The sequence below is a fragment of the Nothoprocta perdicaria genome, unplaced genomic scaffold, assembly GCF_003342845.1.
Source record: "Nothoprocta perdicaria isolate Ctin4 unplaced genomic scaffold, notPer1 scaffold_1, whole genome shotgun sequence".
In the NCBI taxonomy this organism is placed as follows: Eukaryota; Metazoa; Chordata; class Aves; order Tinamiformes; family Tinamidae; genus Nothoprocta; species Nothoprocta perdicaria.
This window is the reverse complement of record NW_020454093.1, coordinates 2,403,624-2,420,804: the sequence shown is the minus strand read 5'-3', so window position 1 is coordinate 2,420,804 and position 17,181 is coordinate 2,403,624.

The following is a 17,181-nucleotide window of genomic DNA, read 5'->3' as shown; positions in this document are numbered from 1 at the left end:
TTGTAGAAAGGCATGAGCTGGCAGTTTAGAAATAGCCAAGGGAGTCAGCGGCTCCGGATTGCCAGCCGCGCATCCTCTGTGGGCTTTGGCAGGCCAAGCTCGCTATTGATCCCGGGGATTCATCAGGCTCTGCCATTTCAGGGCTTTCTGCRTAAAATCAACAAATATGAGCAAAGTCCTTCTGAACTTTCAAGAGTTTCTGGCACATCTTCATATTTTGTAAAAACAGCAAACTGTTTTGATAAGCATTTGGGGGTTGGCTTACTTTGCTTTTTGTAATGGAACGTGGAATATTGTTAGTTCTTTGGCAGGGTATTAAAAACCCTTAAAGACATGAAAAGGAAATGACCAAAATCGAAGCTGCTGCTACTTCATGAAGGTCCAGGAACTGACACCACTCCTCAACTTGCCTGATGCACATTCTTACAAATTTATGCATGTTTCTAAATGATGACAGTGATGTAAATGAGGTTTGGGTTGTGAGTCATGAATTTATTTGACCTCAGCTGCTAAGGAGGAGTCACTGCRGTGGAGTTTTCAGAGGAGGGTGGTTCGTGGTCCTCAGCACCCATGGATGGGCACCTCTGTGTTGACATGACAGATCTCAGTTTGCCCCCATCTTCTTGACAGGGAGTTTYGAGCTGTACTTTACTGTCATGTGGACGTGCAGTTTGCTGCAAAGGGCTGTAGAGCCCTGTGGATGCTGGTGCACACCGCGCACAACTGCTCCTCTCGCCGCGACCGCGACATTGCTCACGGCTACCACGGGGCGAGCTGCTGCGTGGGACTGCAACCCCCAGGATCTCTGAGGTTTGTATTCGTTTCTCAAAGCATCTATTTATAGCTGAAAAATAATCTCTRTATTTTTAGAGACACATTTGCTGAGCCCTTTTAGTGACAGCAGTCAGAGCTAAAATAGCCATCCACTTAAAAAGACGGGGAGATTTTCCATATCCCTCAACGAAGACAACACCATTCCTATTCTTTGCACATAATGAAATTCYATCTCCAGAGCACATACTCTGCAAAAATCCCTGCAAGTGTCTCCTTTCAATCACATCACTGCAAAAGGAGCGTGTCAGCTCCTGCTCCAAAGGTAGCAGTGGGTAAGAGGTGCARTCGAAAGCTGGAGAGAAAAATGTCCAGTGCCTATAGAGTAACTGTTGGCTGGGAGCCTTTTAGGGAAAGACAAGATTGAACCTGAGCTGCCCTCATGATCACGCTTGGGACCCTTCTCACCTTGCAGTGTGATATTGCAGTGAATTCTGTAGCAAGAGCCTGATGCTGTGAATCCACGTGTGGTAGTGTGTGAAAAGCGACGGGAGAATTCTCCGAAGAAAGGTGTCAGCTCCAAGCAGAAGTCTAAAATTTTCTAGCGCATCCCGTCAGAGCTAATAAGAAGGTCAAAATAACAAGAGAAATGACTGATTATAGACATCTCGCATGGAAAAAAAAAAAGAAAGATTTTTTTTCTTTTCTTCTTCAAGGATATACAGCATTTGTACTGGAGTTTCCGGTAGAACTGGCTATAATTTGCAAGACCTTTAGATGCTTGTATGCAGACAGATTCACAAAAGTTCATGTGTTATGCACAGGAAAAGCATCTTTGCAGGTCTGGCTTTTAATCATGAGGGAATATTGGGCTTTTTTYGTTATGGAGTACTCCAGGTTTTAGGGTTAAGTCCAAAGGAGAGGTTACTGGGTTTGTTATTCTTACCAAAGAGGATGGAAGTCAACAGATTACTTGGACTTAATTTGAAACATTTACTTTTAGTAACAATTACCAACAAAACACCTCCTGACAAGCAGGAGATAGACTGCAAGGCTTGGCAGCCCAGAAGGGCAGCGACCAACCACATCAGTTCAGAAGTAACTGAAAAGCAGCACCAAAAATAGAAGCTAAGCGAGATGGGAGCTTCTTAAGTGATTATAAATGACTTCAGAAGGTTACACAGCGAAAATCTTCAAGGTAGATCAGCACCAACTACTTGTCAGAAGCGATTCTCTCTTCTTCCTGTGCCTTTACCATAGGATTTTTCCTTTTCGCTCGCCAGGACCGGCTAATAGGAGACTAGTCCCTGCCACTCTGTTCCTGTCACCAACCCCGACCCCTGTTCTTGGATGCCATATATTTAACGTAATTGAATTAATCCCTTTTTACAGTAGGAGCTGAAAAATTGCCCATTGGGGATTACTTTCTCTGTTCCTCTCTCATTGTGAGCTTACCTAACGTGGCTTTCACAGAGGATTCTCCCATGACAGAAAGCCATAAAAATTATGAAGGTAAATGAGCAAACGCCTGGATGGAGAGATTCACACGCGGATAACTGTGCCATGACTTATCTTCATTAAGGGGCTCGTGTCCCTGGCAGCTGCAAAAGCTGGCGGTGTGATGTGAGAGTGATTTTAGCAGGCAAAGTGCATGTATTAAGCATGTTGGTGTCTTTAAGTAGCCCTACAATTCTGCCTTTATAATGAAAGTGTCATTGTTAGATTATAGACCTATGGTTATAAATAGACAGAGAGATGTTCTTTCTCGGCACATATAGGAGGTGTTGCAGCCAGGGAGCCGGTGTGATCTTGGCTTTTCACTTCGCATGTGCTGTTGATTAATTTCTGCAAAGCAGAAACCTTGAGCAAACATGCTCTGCAAAGTCAGGGGGATAAAAAGAATACTGCACACTTCTCCACTGTTTCTCCACATCTGCATTCCTGGCCTTTCGTGCCAAGCTTAGCGTCCCCTCAGTATTTTGTTGAAATATCATTGGAAACAACTATGATAATCAGGTAAGGAAATTATTTTCAAGCAAGCAGTGCATATTGACCAGCATGCTTTTGGATGCTGCTACCTGACTTCACATCCAAGTTTTCTCCCCAAAGTTTAGCAGAGATGTGACAAAGACAACAAATTGCCTTGAAGGAAACTATTAGGAGTGTGGGAATATACAGGAGCCTCTAAGACTTGAAAAAGTCACAGATAAAACCGCTCGAGAATATCCTGCCACTGTATTGTTTAATCCCCATGGAGCATGAGTTGGCATGGCTAATAAAGAAATCACCTTCCAGCCAGCCAGTGCTTGGAGGATTCAGTGTGACATGAGCAGGGAAATCCCAGACCATGGCAGCAGCAGAAACACCACCGACTTTCTTCTTGAAAGATCTGTTATGGAAAAGATAATCACAGACTCCTCTAGTGGATGATTCCCACCTGACAGTTGCTAATAACTTTTGTCACATAGATGGAGAACTCTGGAGAAGCCAGGGAGCTTGGAAAGTGCTCTTTGAACAACTGGGTTTCTAGGCTGCCCCACTGAAGGGCACAGCAAGACCACACCATGCATGCATCAGTTAGCCTGGCAATCTTGCAAAATCTCAGCATCTCCCAGGTGTGATACATATAACAGAAAAAGATCGCCGCTTTTCCTATCTCCAGGAAGAGCTCATGAAAATTCATATTGTAATTGCTCCTGCGTGTTGCTGATTCACTGCTGTATTAGCTTGGTAGAAACAGCAGTTCTGATTGATATACAGATGTTGTTCCAAGGAGAATTAATCACAGCATTTGTGTTTACACAGGATCACTGCAAGTTATAAGACATTTCATGGTATTTTTCAGCTTACACTTCTCCTGGGTGCTATGGGCAGTGCACACAAGCCCCTGGAAAGCAACCTCCTGCTCACCAAGCGRTTCATAAAGCCCAAACACCCTTCCTTCATGTTTCACACCAGCAGAAGGTGGATGTGACGTCYACCATCCCGATCCACACGCAAAACGTGGGCGTGTTGCTGTCACAGGATATTCAATCTGACGTTGCCTGTTGGAAGCAAACTGGGGAGGTAATCTTTTGAATGAGTGTGCACATATGTGTGTGGATATGCATATATACCCGAGGCACATGGACACGTCTAGCTTATCAGTCTACCAGAAATGCTTTCATGGTCAAAATTTGAAACCTTCCTGAAGTGCTTTTAACCTTCTGAATAAAATTTCATATCCAGGATGAACATTTCAAGTTCAGATTCTCATCTCAGCGGTTTTCACTCCCCCAGAAATGTCAGTAAGATTTCACACAGTTCAGAAAACGAGCTTGCACCATTTAAGCAGCTCCTCAGACAGTTCTTTTCCTGTTGACTTCAGCTAAATTCAGATTAAAAGTGCCCCATTCCTAAGGAAAGGGCACTGAAATAACTGAGAGAAAAAAATAAAACCTTGGAGCAGCAATGGAAAAGGGACACCCACGAGCAACAGCCCCTACACATGGGCTTCCACCGTCTTCTGTTAGGGGAGGCACAGAAACATCTGACAAGAGCAAGGACTTGCCTCTSCACGCCTGCGCATCCAGAGCAGCCGGGGGATGTGGACAGAAGGTGGCAAGCACAGAAGGCTCAATCCCACTTCTCTACCGCATGGAAGAAAGGGATCATTTGCTTGAATGAAGTGCACATTTAGTACAGAATAAAATGTCTTGGGGGTTTTAAAAATAGTTTTGGGTTGGTGTTCTTATGACTCAAGGGCAGTATGCAATCGCGTTTCAAATGCTGCAGTTCTGGTGCAGTGAAAAAACTCATCGYTTGCTGCTTTCTCCAGAAAGAAATTTGCACACAGGCTCCCAGTATTTTTGTAAAATCTTCTTCCTGGATTCCCAAGATGTTCGTGTTAGAAGATGCTACAGATCTGTGCAGAGGAACAATTTACTTGGCCTTTCATCAAAGTCATTATTGCATCTTGTGTAGACTTCATATCAACCTGGTTATCTATAAGAAATTATGGTTTTACCCATATTTCTTTCTAATTACTCTTGTATATATTTTAGTCCCCGTGAAGGATGCTGTGTTGCCCAGCCCCACATGGACTACAAAATGTTAATTGRCAGCCTTTTCAGAGTCTTCACCCCCAGGGGTGAATAGGAGTGAAGCAGAAATGGAGGGAAGTTCCTGTTAAGTACTCAAGATGTGCACTGACCTGATAGAACAGTGGGTGGATTTGCAGCCGTATCTCAAAGGCTTGGTCTAAAGGTAGGCCCAGTTGGACAGAGGAAGAGTTAAACTGAAATTTTGTGAAATATTGCTTGCCCTCTACATTCACAAGCTCAGCAGAAGGAATATAGGCTTGGAAAAAATAAATGAGAAAGGGTAAACAAACACATTTTGAACTTAAGGTAGGACTATGGTTAAAATGTTGCTCTACTAGCAACCTTTTTGGTGCCAGTCTTATAGCTAGGAGCTTAATTCCTTGTTTTGTCAGGGATCCCATCTGGCACTCGGGGAAAACAGACTGCAAGGGACATGTTTAGGGTTCTCTTTCTCCCTGGGGAAAGGCAAGCCGTGGCACACCTGGCAGTCTTTTAGTGGGTGCAGGGCTTGAGAAATACCTTTAAAACACTTCGTAAACCTCCAGATAAGCAGCACAATGCCTCACAGGGACAAAATTGCATAAACCTTGGGGTATTTTTTTGCAGGAAGGGATGGTGCTGAAGAACCCCCAATTAGCAGCCCRCTCTACTTGGCACACCGAGACCAGGGATGGTGAAGCTATTTTCCCAGCAGGTGACTTTTCAGTAAGGACTCCCTGTACGAAATCTCACTTGTAAATGAGGAAGTGGCTCTCTATGCCCACAAATTTGATGGGAGACAAATTGCTGGTGGTGTTATTCCAGCGGCTGCTGTCGGCGCGCAGTGCCGGCATGAGACAAAGCATGACACCGCTTATGGATTCAGTGCCACATAGCGTAAATAATTGAAAGCTTTCTGATATTATCCTGCCTCCTTTTAGCATGTTCCTTCAATAATTAATTCATTTGTGTCTTAAAAGTGTCTTGCTCCACGCCTTCAATCATTCTCTCAGTTTTGCTTATTAACCTTYGGAGATCAACTCTCCTTTGTACATGCTTTTTTCCCTACCATGCTATTCTGCTCATCCTGGGGGAGTTTCCCTCTCTCACGCTCATCATTTTCCATATCGCACTTGAATCTCCACATGTCTATTGCCTCCAGTTACAATAATTAGCAGTAACAGCCAACATGACTCTAGCATTCGGCTTTTGCTCACTGCTCTTTCATTCAGGAGTCAAGATCTGCAATTGCTTCCTTTCTTCCTATTCATTGGGCATTTATTGTCCCTGGGGGATTCAACCCCTGCCTGGGGATGCTGCAGAGCATCGCGGCCCACATGCCCAGGTGACATGTGAGGCCAGACTGGCCCCTAATTCATTAACCTCATTTTAAATTCCATGGCTTACTGAAAAAAAAAAAAAAAAAAAAAGAGGGGGGGATATGTTAAAGGCTTATAATGTTTTCTCTTTTTCTTTTTTTTTTTTTAATTTACAGATGGAATAATTTTCCAGGCTCTTCCAGAAAGTTCATTTCAGACTAAAAATTTGTCTCTCAGAAGCTGTAGACTTAGACATTTCCCTCATTCGTGGTTATAATCTAATTTTCTGGGCCTGCTCCTATTTCAGCCACCAGAATCTGTTGCTGAACTGGATGAGGATGAGGGATGAGGATGAAGCCATGAACATTAAAAGGTTTTTCTTTTCTAGTTCGTTTTTTTTGTGGTTTTAATCCTCTGTTTTCTAAATCAGTTTTGTCGACTGTAAATATTTTGTTGTTTCAACACTTCAGCAAAAGTTGAATGGGTTTCTTTTGCTGCAACATTTACTAGTATGTGAAGACTTTATGAAGACTTTTCTCAAGAGAATTTGAAAAAAAAAAGGAAGGAGAAATGGAGAAATACCAGTGGTGGTAAATTGCGGAGATAGGGGAGAGGAGGCTCAGACTAAAAACAGTTTCAAAATAAATTCTATTAGGAAACAGATTTTCCCTCCTACTTTGTAATTAGCAGTTTGCTAACTTTTGGGAAAAACAGACCCAGAGCAAGGCAATCTTCAGCTTCCAGAGGCAAAAATAGAAGACAGTAATCATTTTCCTAAAACATCTTTTCTGTTTCACACTGTGTATTTGTTATTTCTCAAATTATTTGCCATTGTGGTCGTTCTGACATATCTATGTGGCCGTGTGCATGTGTATAGACACTTTTGTACGGCTAAACACATTTCTTAAATATCCCATATCAAATATGAAATAAATGGTTAACTAATAAGTATGCATCACAGACTGAATAAAAAATTGTATTAATTCTCATTTGTATACATATATATAAAATATGTATGCATATGTACATTTCTGACATCTACATTTTGTTTACTAATCTGACTCTTTTGTCCAAGCCAATCTACAGGAGCAGAKAGCACTGACTTTCTTGCATGCACTTTCCATCAATGTCTTAACATTTATCCTATAAACCAGAATAGTTAATACATAGTCCACTAAAATACACCCATTTTTATGGGTWGACCAGCAAGTATACTCACCATTACAAAAGTGCTCCCAGATTGCTGCATTATTTACCCAATCTTGGCTGAAATGTAGGGTTAGTTTTCACTAAGAGCTTCCTGACTCTGAATTTTGAGACCCTGGAAATAAAGACACTTGCAGTGTTAGGTCTTCTTTCCAACCGGATGAGTATATGTCATTCASCACACACAGCTATTTGTATATGGCTAAACACATTCATTAAAATAAAATCAAAAACTAAATATAGGGTCAATATAACCAAACATATGGTAAAYAGAATCAAAAATTAGATATCTAAGTGAGTGCCATGACTTCATTAGAAGTGACTCTGCTGTTTCTCATGAACTGGGTAGTTTTTAATCATACTTTGCTCATGGTGCAGCTGGGCACGATGCACTACTTCAGGCCTCTCAAAGGACTAAGAAGCCCAAACACAAGGGGCGAGCAGAGATCTGTGCTGGGAGGAGGGCATGGGACTCAGGACTTTTTGGGATCAGAGATGGTCCCTTGTTTGATGTCTGGAGAAGCCTGCTGTTATAATTCAATTACAAATGGATACTACAAATGCAACCAAGAAAAATATTCTCTCTCATGTATCAGAACAAAAATGCAGGCCCACCAAAGCAGTAATAGGGAACAGTGAGGGTGAATAAAATCAATACATGTTGACATTGAAATAGGACCTAGGACACAGACACTGCTATAAAGGACTTCTCCATATTGGATCCAAAGCAGCTTGTTCACATGTCATAAAATCCTCTACAAATCCACATGAATTGCAGCAAGGGTTCATTTTTTGGCACTATGCACCTGAGAGATCTGTGTCGCTCTTACACCACCAAGATCCTGAATCAAAAACAGAAGCAAAATCCACACCAGGAGTTAGGTCTTTCATCCCTTCTCTTTAAATGACATGCGGGAGAGGGAAGAAAAGTTATTGATTCTGTTTCTTTTGCAGAGAATTTCATTGACTGGCAGCATAACGCGAGCAAGAAAGATTGCCATCAGCCTCACCTATCGAACACTCACAATAAAGCAGTTAATTTTGAAGCGAAGCCTTCAAGAGCAGAGGGAAAGCAATTCTGCCAGCAGCTCCCCAGAAGCTCAATGTTGTGAGGCAACGCAGGATAGCGGTGGCTTTGGGGTTATGCCTGTTTGGGGAAGGTCACCAAAGTGAGTCAGGCCCAGATGTGCTGCTCCGCAGGGGCCTGGGTGGCAACAGGGCCATAAACCTGGCAAGGGCAGGGAGGGCTGCCAGCATCGCAGGAGGCAGAGCTTGCAGCCGAGGGCTTTGGAGATGCTGCGGAAATTGTCCTCCACGCTGAACAGAAACGTTCCCGCTAAGAGCTCGCTGCCGTAGATAGAGGGCCTGCTAACACAAGGCCCAGAAGGTCTCCATTAGGTTAGGCCCATGTACGCAGCAACAGTCCTAAGTCTCCACCACTTATTTTGTGTTACATCTTTATATGGAAGTTATAACAGAAGGAATCCTATGGAGTATGTAAAAGCTGTTATTAAACGTACAGATTGGATCTGTGTGATCAGAGGACGGTGCCAGGAGAAGCCAAGCAGGATTAAGAGATCAGTGCAAAGCAGTAGGCATGTTCTTTAAGAAAGCCTAAAGAAATGAAGCAGAAGGGTGTAATCCTCCATCCCTGCGCTCTGCCCGCACTAACAGGGCAAGAGGAACCAGAAATGCCCTTGTGGATGGAAGGGAGCTGGCTCTGGGCGAGGGCAGAGGGAACGATACCCTCGGCTATGGCACCCCAAGCCCATCCAGGCCAGAGACCCCACAGGGCAGCCACATGCAGACATAGCATCCTAATGCAGCACGCTGGTTTTCACATCTGTTTCCACTATTGCCATGATGCATTTTGGCCCTTTTTGGTAAAACGCCATAAACCTTTCTTGCTGACTCATTCCTCTGTCTCCAAGCAAAGAGACTGGCAAAGGGGCTGGCAAATCCTGGCTTGCTCACAAAGCGCCGTACACGCTTGTCCTTTTGGGAGATAAACATTTGATAAATGGTCTCCACCGACAGGACCACAAGAGGCCCCAGGGCCTGCAGGAGCAACAAGGCGCCTCGCTGCGAGGCTGCTGCTCGACCCGCAAGGCAAGAGCGGCACCGGCCACCACTTCCCGCCTCGCAACACACTCCTGACATGACCTTGGACAAGTAACTTAATTCCCTGGCTGCAAAATTAGGCTCTTATTCTAAATCCTTTACTGACCTTGTTTACTCACACAGTGAATTTATCACAACAGAGGCTATTTCTTACTATGTGTTTGCACAGCATGTGGAAAGGGGAGAACCTGTCCTCAACTGGAGGTCGCCAGTGCCCACCACTGTGTGTGCAAGAAGGAGCTGTAGTATGTGTCTCATGGACAGAAAAATAAAATAAAATAAAATAAAATAAAATAAAATAAAATAAAATAAAATAAAATAAAATAAAATAAAATAAAATAAAATAAAATAAAATAAAATAAAATAAAATAAAATAAAATAAAATAAAATAAAATAAAATAAAATAAAATAAAATAAAATATCTCCTAATCTCATAGATATGTTACTATATTCACTCGTTCAAAACAGTATACAAACCAGTTTGGCATATATCCGATTTGTATGGGTAACATGCCTCCCCCTGTGAGTTTCAGCATTTGCCTCTAACATAAGAAATGGAAGACAGTAGCTTTGACTTTTCCAGTACATAGAGACATTTATTACAGTCAGTTCTTCTATTTCAGCAGCAGCAGCTTCAGCTTGGCTTGGTTCTGCTATTACATGACTTGCCTCAGTTCAAAGCACTGTAATGCACTATCACCCTGGGTCCTTGCACTAAATTTAGAGAGGATATTCAGTGCTACTGTCTTGTCAAAGGCAGGAGGAATAATTCCCCATATAAAAGGGAACACTAGCTTCCCTGCGCCTGTTGGTGCAGCCGGGCCGGAGCCCCCGCGCAGGCCGTGATGGAGGACACGCTGCGTGCAGGCCACGGAGCACCGCGGCACCCGCTCAGCGAGCCCCAGCACACGGACACCGCTCCGAGCATCCCCTGGCAGGCTGGGCAGCTTGTGTGTTCCCTGCGGAGCGGTCACGGCACAGGGCAGAAATTCCACTGCAAATGGCCAAGGATCCCGCAGCTGCTCTCGCTGCGGGTGTCCGGCCTCACTGAGGAATAGCAGCCCCGGTGCAAACACCTCGCTGCTCTCACGCCTCCGAGCACACTGTGCTCAGGCCTCCAATGAGGCCAGCTCTCCTTTCTTTCATCATTTGCAGGAATTATTTTCTCCCAGGACTATTTTATTCCCAGAATAAGCAACCGCAGAAGTGGAGAGAGATGCAGGGATGCTCCAGACCCAGCTTTGCATCAGCTGAATTAAGGATTAATTCAGTCCTGGAACTGAATTAATGAGAATTCAGCAGGGAAATACCAGGGAGCCTGGAAAGCCAGGAGTCAGCATAGGAGGTAGACAAGACCCCTACAGGTTCAAAAATAACCCTGAAAACACAGCAGTAGCCCTGTTCACAGGAGCAGACAGCTGCTGTTTCCATACCTTTGGGTTTGGACATGTAATCTAAGAAATGCAAAGCAAGTCAATTGGAGATGCTCTGTGCTTCATGGTTGCCAGCAGCATTCACCAGTCACACTTTGCAACAACTGGTCCTTCTTCCTGCCATCATTGCTCTCCTTCCTGAGTTAATGAAAAATAAACCACTCCAGCTCTCCTTCCTGAGTTAATGAAAAATAAACCACTCCAGCATGCACATCCACCTTCCACGCAGACCGACCTTGCAGCAGAAGCCCTCTTGCCATGCAGCCTGCCCTGGCAGGTGAGACCCGCATGTCCCTCTGGCCGCAGAGCTGCTGCTGTGAGTCGAGCCTGGCACCGCAGGACACCTCCGGGCCCCTCATCCCGGCTGCCGAGCTGGCTCGTGTCGTTCATGCCTCCGCCGTCCCGGGCATCCCGTGGCAGCAGTGACGCCCTTGCAGTGAGGAAGCACTGACACGAAGCACAAGAAATGCCCCATCACGCGTCTCCCTCAAACTCATAAGCCCGGGATGTCTCCAGCAACATTTCTGCATGCTGCATTTGGCTGCTGAGCTGAGGATAGGTGAGAGCAGCTCAGTCCAGATGAAATCTGTAGACAATTAGCTAAGCCCTCCCAACGTGCGGTGGAACAAGAACATTTATCAACGGCGAGGCAGCCTCCTCTGAATGCAAATCAGGTATTTTCATTCAAGGCAGCTTGGCGTTTCAAACAAATCGCTCCGAGGCACAAGCACCACCAAGTAATCACCGTGACGTACAGCAGCGCTGGGAATGCAAGGTCGATCCCACTGTCAAATGCTCCCCGGGAGCTGGCGACACAGGCCGCACCATCCTGTGGCAACAGCACACAATACAGCTTYGCCAGCCCTTGCCTGGAGGAAAGGAATAGCAAAACTCCAGCAAACAACRGCAGAGAAGGATGTGACATTTCATCCTCACACCAGTGACCTGCACCAATGTCGTGTACCGCGTGGCACTGCTTGAATCAGGAATAATATTGACAATGAATGAGAGTAAGGTAGAGAACTGAGAGATGAGCTCCTTGCTCTTCTCTCACGACGCCTCACCTCGCTGCTCCACAGCGAAGGCAAGGGGCTGCAGCAGAACTGCCAGAGCAGGAGCTGAACAYGCCCACGAAGCTGCCGCGGCTGCTTGTTTACCAAGTGTCCAGTGCAGGGCCGCCATTTGCCTGCCTTGTGGCAGCTATTGGGCAGGTGGCACGTTGTTGTGGTGACCACGGACCTCCATCCAGGTGCTCGGCCTTGCCTAGCTATTCCTTTGCTGAACACCACGCTCCGAATATCACAGTACCAGACTCCCTAGCTCGGCATCGACCTGTAATCTTTGGATGCCATTTACCACTAACTGCACAGACAACGAYGTGCAGAGGAGATTTGAAAGTCACATAGGTCTGGGGAGGTGGCAAAGATCACACAGGTATCAGGAATAAAGCACTGGAGAGAGCTGGAGAGACCATGACTTAGAGAATCAATCATTCAGATGAAGAACAGATATTCTGTTGTTGTTAATTTTTTTTTTAAGACAAGGAAAGCATCGTTCTACAAGGTGCAGAGTGCTGTTCGTGCTGGCAGCGCTTCCTGCGGCTGAGCTCAGCATTTCCTCACTCTGACATCATGGTCAGGAGCAATAKCATTTGGGCTTCTGTCCTGGGAAAAAGCTTCCTGGGCAAATTTACAAGAGAAATAAGGACTTGTGCCCTTCTGGACAGCAAGCCACAGTGTACTCGTCTTTCCAAACTGTCTGTGAATAATAATAAGGATGGTTTGAAATATGCCCTYTCCTCATTTGAAAACATTCCCTACTGAAGAGTTCTCATGCCTCGGCAATGAGGGTCCAAACCCTGAGCCCATTACATAATATTGAAGTGTCTTTTGGGAGCAAAACTGTACAACCCATTTCAGAGACATTTTCAGCTTGTGCAAATCAAAGTTGCTGCCGCATGAAAGAAAGGATTTAAAAAAAAAAAAAAGAAATTACTTCAGAAAAGTTAAAAATTGTTCCTTTATGAAATGCGGGATGACCTGAGCTCTAGATCTTTCTTTCTTTCTTTCTTTTTTTAAGTCCAAGAATGACCTTGTGACCTTGTCCCTTTTTGTCAAACTCCCTCTCCTTAGAAAAATTTCCAGCATGCCTGGGGAGTCTGATATCAGAAAAGAAATGAGGATATCAAAAGCGGGACCAAACTAGTTCATATTATACAGCAAACACATTGCACAAACATGTTGCACTAGTCAACCTAAGATTAGCATTTATGCTATTAAATAGACTTATTAATAAATAAATTTATGCTATTAAATAGCGTTTTTGAGATCAAGGGGCCGTATCCTTGGAGGGAGCCTGTGGGTTGCAGCAGCGGCAGCTTGATGTCACGCTGCTTTTATGGGGAGCAAACTGCAGCCCCCCGGAGCTGGCCGAGTGCCACTTGGACCCCTGCACGGGGAGACGAGATAAAGGTATGTTAGAGCATCACTTTATATGCAGCTTTACTTTGTATGCAGCTGCCTACCACTAAAAGGGCTGACAACTGGGGCAGAGACCTCTCCAGCCACCCCCTTTACACAAACAACATCCGACGACAAGACTTGCTTAGGAGCAGCCTCAGTTGCTCTAACAGGGCCATTCTTTCCGTCTTTTATTCCAGTCTCAAGACAGCTTTTCCCCATGGGCCACCTCCAGATTCCAGTAAAATGTACTATTAACTAGAACATAGCAAGCAATCACTTTGGAGACCACAATCTCAAAGGTGTAGCAAACACATGACCACCCTTAAACTGGATACAAGGGATAAGAAATCCATGGAGAGCAAGAGCCTTTCAGGCTATTTTCAAGCTTGGATAGATTTACAAAGCTGCTCTTGAGTTCACAGTCTAAGTTCACGAACCAAGCTAAGTATGGTGGCCTCCACAGCAACCCTACAATGGTGTTTTGTGAAACTGGAGCCGGGTCTGTTCCCTGACTCCTCTGCACGGCTATTGCTTTCACCAGGTGAAAAACCCATCTCCTGTGAGACTATAGGGGCTGCAAAATAGTGCAGCTCTATTGTTTGAACTCTATTGTCAACCCTTCCACAGCTCAGGGGAGACACTTTTGCCTTAGGGAGGCTCTATCCACATGTTGACTCTGCTTAGATGTTTCAAAAAGAAATCATCTCTTCACTTCTCTACAAGATGGATCAAAAAGATATTTTCCATTCAGTATAACAGGCAGGGAAAAAAAGAACAGAAAAAAGAAAAGAACAGTTAAAAATTTAAAGATTAAACTATTTGAGAAGGCTCAGTTCAAGCAGCCCATATATTTTGCTGATGCCTCATTTTTACTGCACTTAAAATAGCCCTGCAGCGCCAGAGCCCTGATCCAAAGCAGGAGCTACAGACCTGCAGACTTCCGGCCTTTGTTTTGCGTTGAAGCCAGTGCAAGTGATACCTGAAATGAAGGCAAAAGGAGCAGTGCAGGATTTCACCACGGGGCCTGGGACACAAAACACGCTCGCTCACTCACTCAGGCTGTAGCGAGGCACAGACAAGGACTCAGTTATCTGAGGCTGGCCTCAGTCACAAGATAAGTTGCGAGAGATATTTTGGGGCAGGAAAACAAACAGACATGGTTTCACCCTTGTTGAACAAGCAGCCTCTTGTTTTTTCAGTGTCTGCCGGGGCACAGACGAAACCAACTTCCCACACAAAGTGGCTGCCCCGAGCGCGGGAACGGGTCCGCGGGATGCAAACCTTGTCACCTGCAAGGGCTGGGAAGCAAAATGCAGAACTTCTCCTGCCTCATGGAAAAGGGAGCCAGGAACCTACTTCTCACCAATTATGTTTTCATATGTATCRATGTGATGAGGATTCATATTGCTTCTATACACTCTGCTCTCCGGGGCAAGCTGCACTGCTTGGCGACCGTATTTGCTTGAGCATGAGGTTGTAGACATGTTACACCACAAGAGCTCCATGCCAACCTCTCTTTTTAGGACGAGGAGATGCTCAGACAGCAGGATAGTTCTGCCAGCCTCATAACACTTTTGAGATGCTGAGTTTTTCCAAGCAAAATAAATAAATAGAATCTGAAGAGTGTTCACAAACAGAAGCTCCATAAGCAATATTGGTCTAGATCAGTGGAAACGTTTTCACTAAACATCGATCACATTTGAACAAACATTTTCGCCTTTTGGGCTTGATGATCTTGAATGTCCTTTGGAATCATAATGATTCTATAATTTTATTTCCCTAAACAAAATGATCATGAATTCGATTATTTCAGACATTCTGCATGTTCTACCTCTTCCTTCTGCAATTAGTGTCACTGTACAGATGAGAAGACATTTCCAAATAAAAAGCRTGCATTTTCTTTTTTACTTGAAAATGTCAAAAACAAGGTACTCAGTAAAAATATCATCAGAAGTAACACTTTCCCACCAACAAAAAATTCAGCTTCAATTAAAGAATTTAGCCCAAAATTTCCTGAGCTTTTAATGCGAGTATAGGAAATTCGAAGGATGTGGAGGTCAGATGTGAGAAGGATGGAAACRAAACTTCCAAAGGGACAGCAGTCTAAACACCTCTCTCCTGCTCTAGGTCTCTCACATCACTGAAGCTCAGCTGACACCATGCAGCCCTGCCAGACCAGCCATGCCCTGGCTGGCCCCAAATCCCAGTTCTCCTAACACACAATTAGTGCAGAAGGAATTATTTTCACTGCCTTCACACGAGGTAAAAGTGGTAGTGGTGCCGAGCGCTCTGTTCTTCACACAATTGTTGTTCTTCTCCCAGGAAGCAGAGCCTGAGGGCAGCGCGGCCGGCTTCGCTCATGCTTTGGCCACATACCCATGTAGCTGCTCGTGCTGCTGCCTCCTTTTCAATCCTGCAGCACRGACGTGAGGCCTTGCACGAGAGACAGGGAGAAAGAGAAAGCTCCTTTTGTTCTTCCCTGCTCCATACAAAAGCCAGGCCAAATCTGCGGTAAATTGTATATCACRTTTTTACGCCAAAGCAGACGGACGACTGTGATAAATTGGCTGCTTCTGTACCCCRATTCTTAGGGGCTTAAAGCAGCTCTTTGCCTACTGTACTAAATACTGTCATCCAGGAGCTAGTGTTTCAGAGGGTACTTTTTCTACAAGGAGCAGACACGGTTTGTGGAGTCCACCAGCCATCTGTGCATCCAGGCTGAGTTATCCTGATTTATACGCACAGACCCTCTGCACTCTGGGATGCAAGGAATCAGGAGCAGATCCTTCATAGCTAAGGAATTCACATATGCAGAATTCAATCCACAATGGAGGAGACCCTCTGTTCATATATTAATAGCAAGTTGAATGCAGAAACCTGATCCCAAAAGGCTATTTTCAGCAGGTTAAGCAACGCACACGTGCACAATTGCAGAGCAGCCTCTAGCTGCGTTCGAAGAGCCTGAAATGCAGCCGACTCCTGAAAGGCCTGACACAGGGCAGATGAATGAGGCAGCCAGAAGAGCTGAGCAATGAMTGATGCGCACACACCACCAGCACCACGACTTTTTGCAAAGCACCACAGTAGTTGCTTTTAAACCCTCTTCATCAGACCGTAAGCAGAGTGGCAGCTGTTCTGCACTGCTCCTGATGCAGGTGTGGGTAGAAAAGCAGCAAGGGAACTTTCAGCAAGCCCTTGCCGCAGCTGTACCTTGCTGAAAATAGGTCATTTCATGTATGTTCAGGCTCGTGGCTCTGCCAAACAACCCCACAGATTACTGGGTGTCCCCAGGAGATACCCCTGTGCTCCACGTGTGGGAATGGCACCAGGCTGCAACCAATGCCACTTAGGGAAGCCCCCCGCGGGATCCAGACCAGCACGTRGGAACAACCCAGCGTGGACACGAGGGAGGACTGACACTCTCCTTGTGCAGGGTGCTGGTACCGTGCCAGGGCCGGAGGCCCTGCAGACCTCTCACCTTTGGGAGCTGGCAGAAACACAAGCAATAAAGASGAATCCAAGCCTGAATCTGCAGATGACAGGTGGAACCTGGGGAAGTGAAAACTGTCCTTCAGCAGCCTACAAACATCACAGCTGAGCCAAGACTACAAAGAGAGGAAAAAGCTGTCCCTAAAATGTTTTGGCAAATAAGGATGACAATTTGGCTTGACTGTTTCATGCACGGTTACAACTATCACTGTGCACAGAGATGCTGAATTCATGAGCATGTCTGCAGAGCTGAGAAGTTTTACGAGGCCAAGAGCAAGTGACAACCGTTTGAAAATTCATACCCAAATGTTCCCTKTTT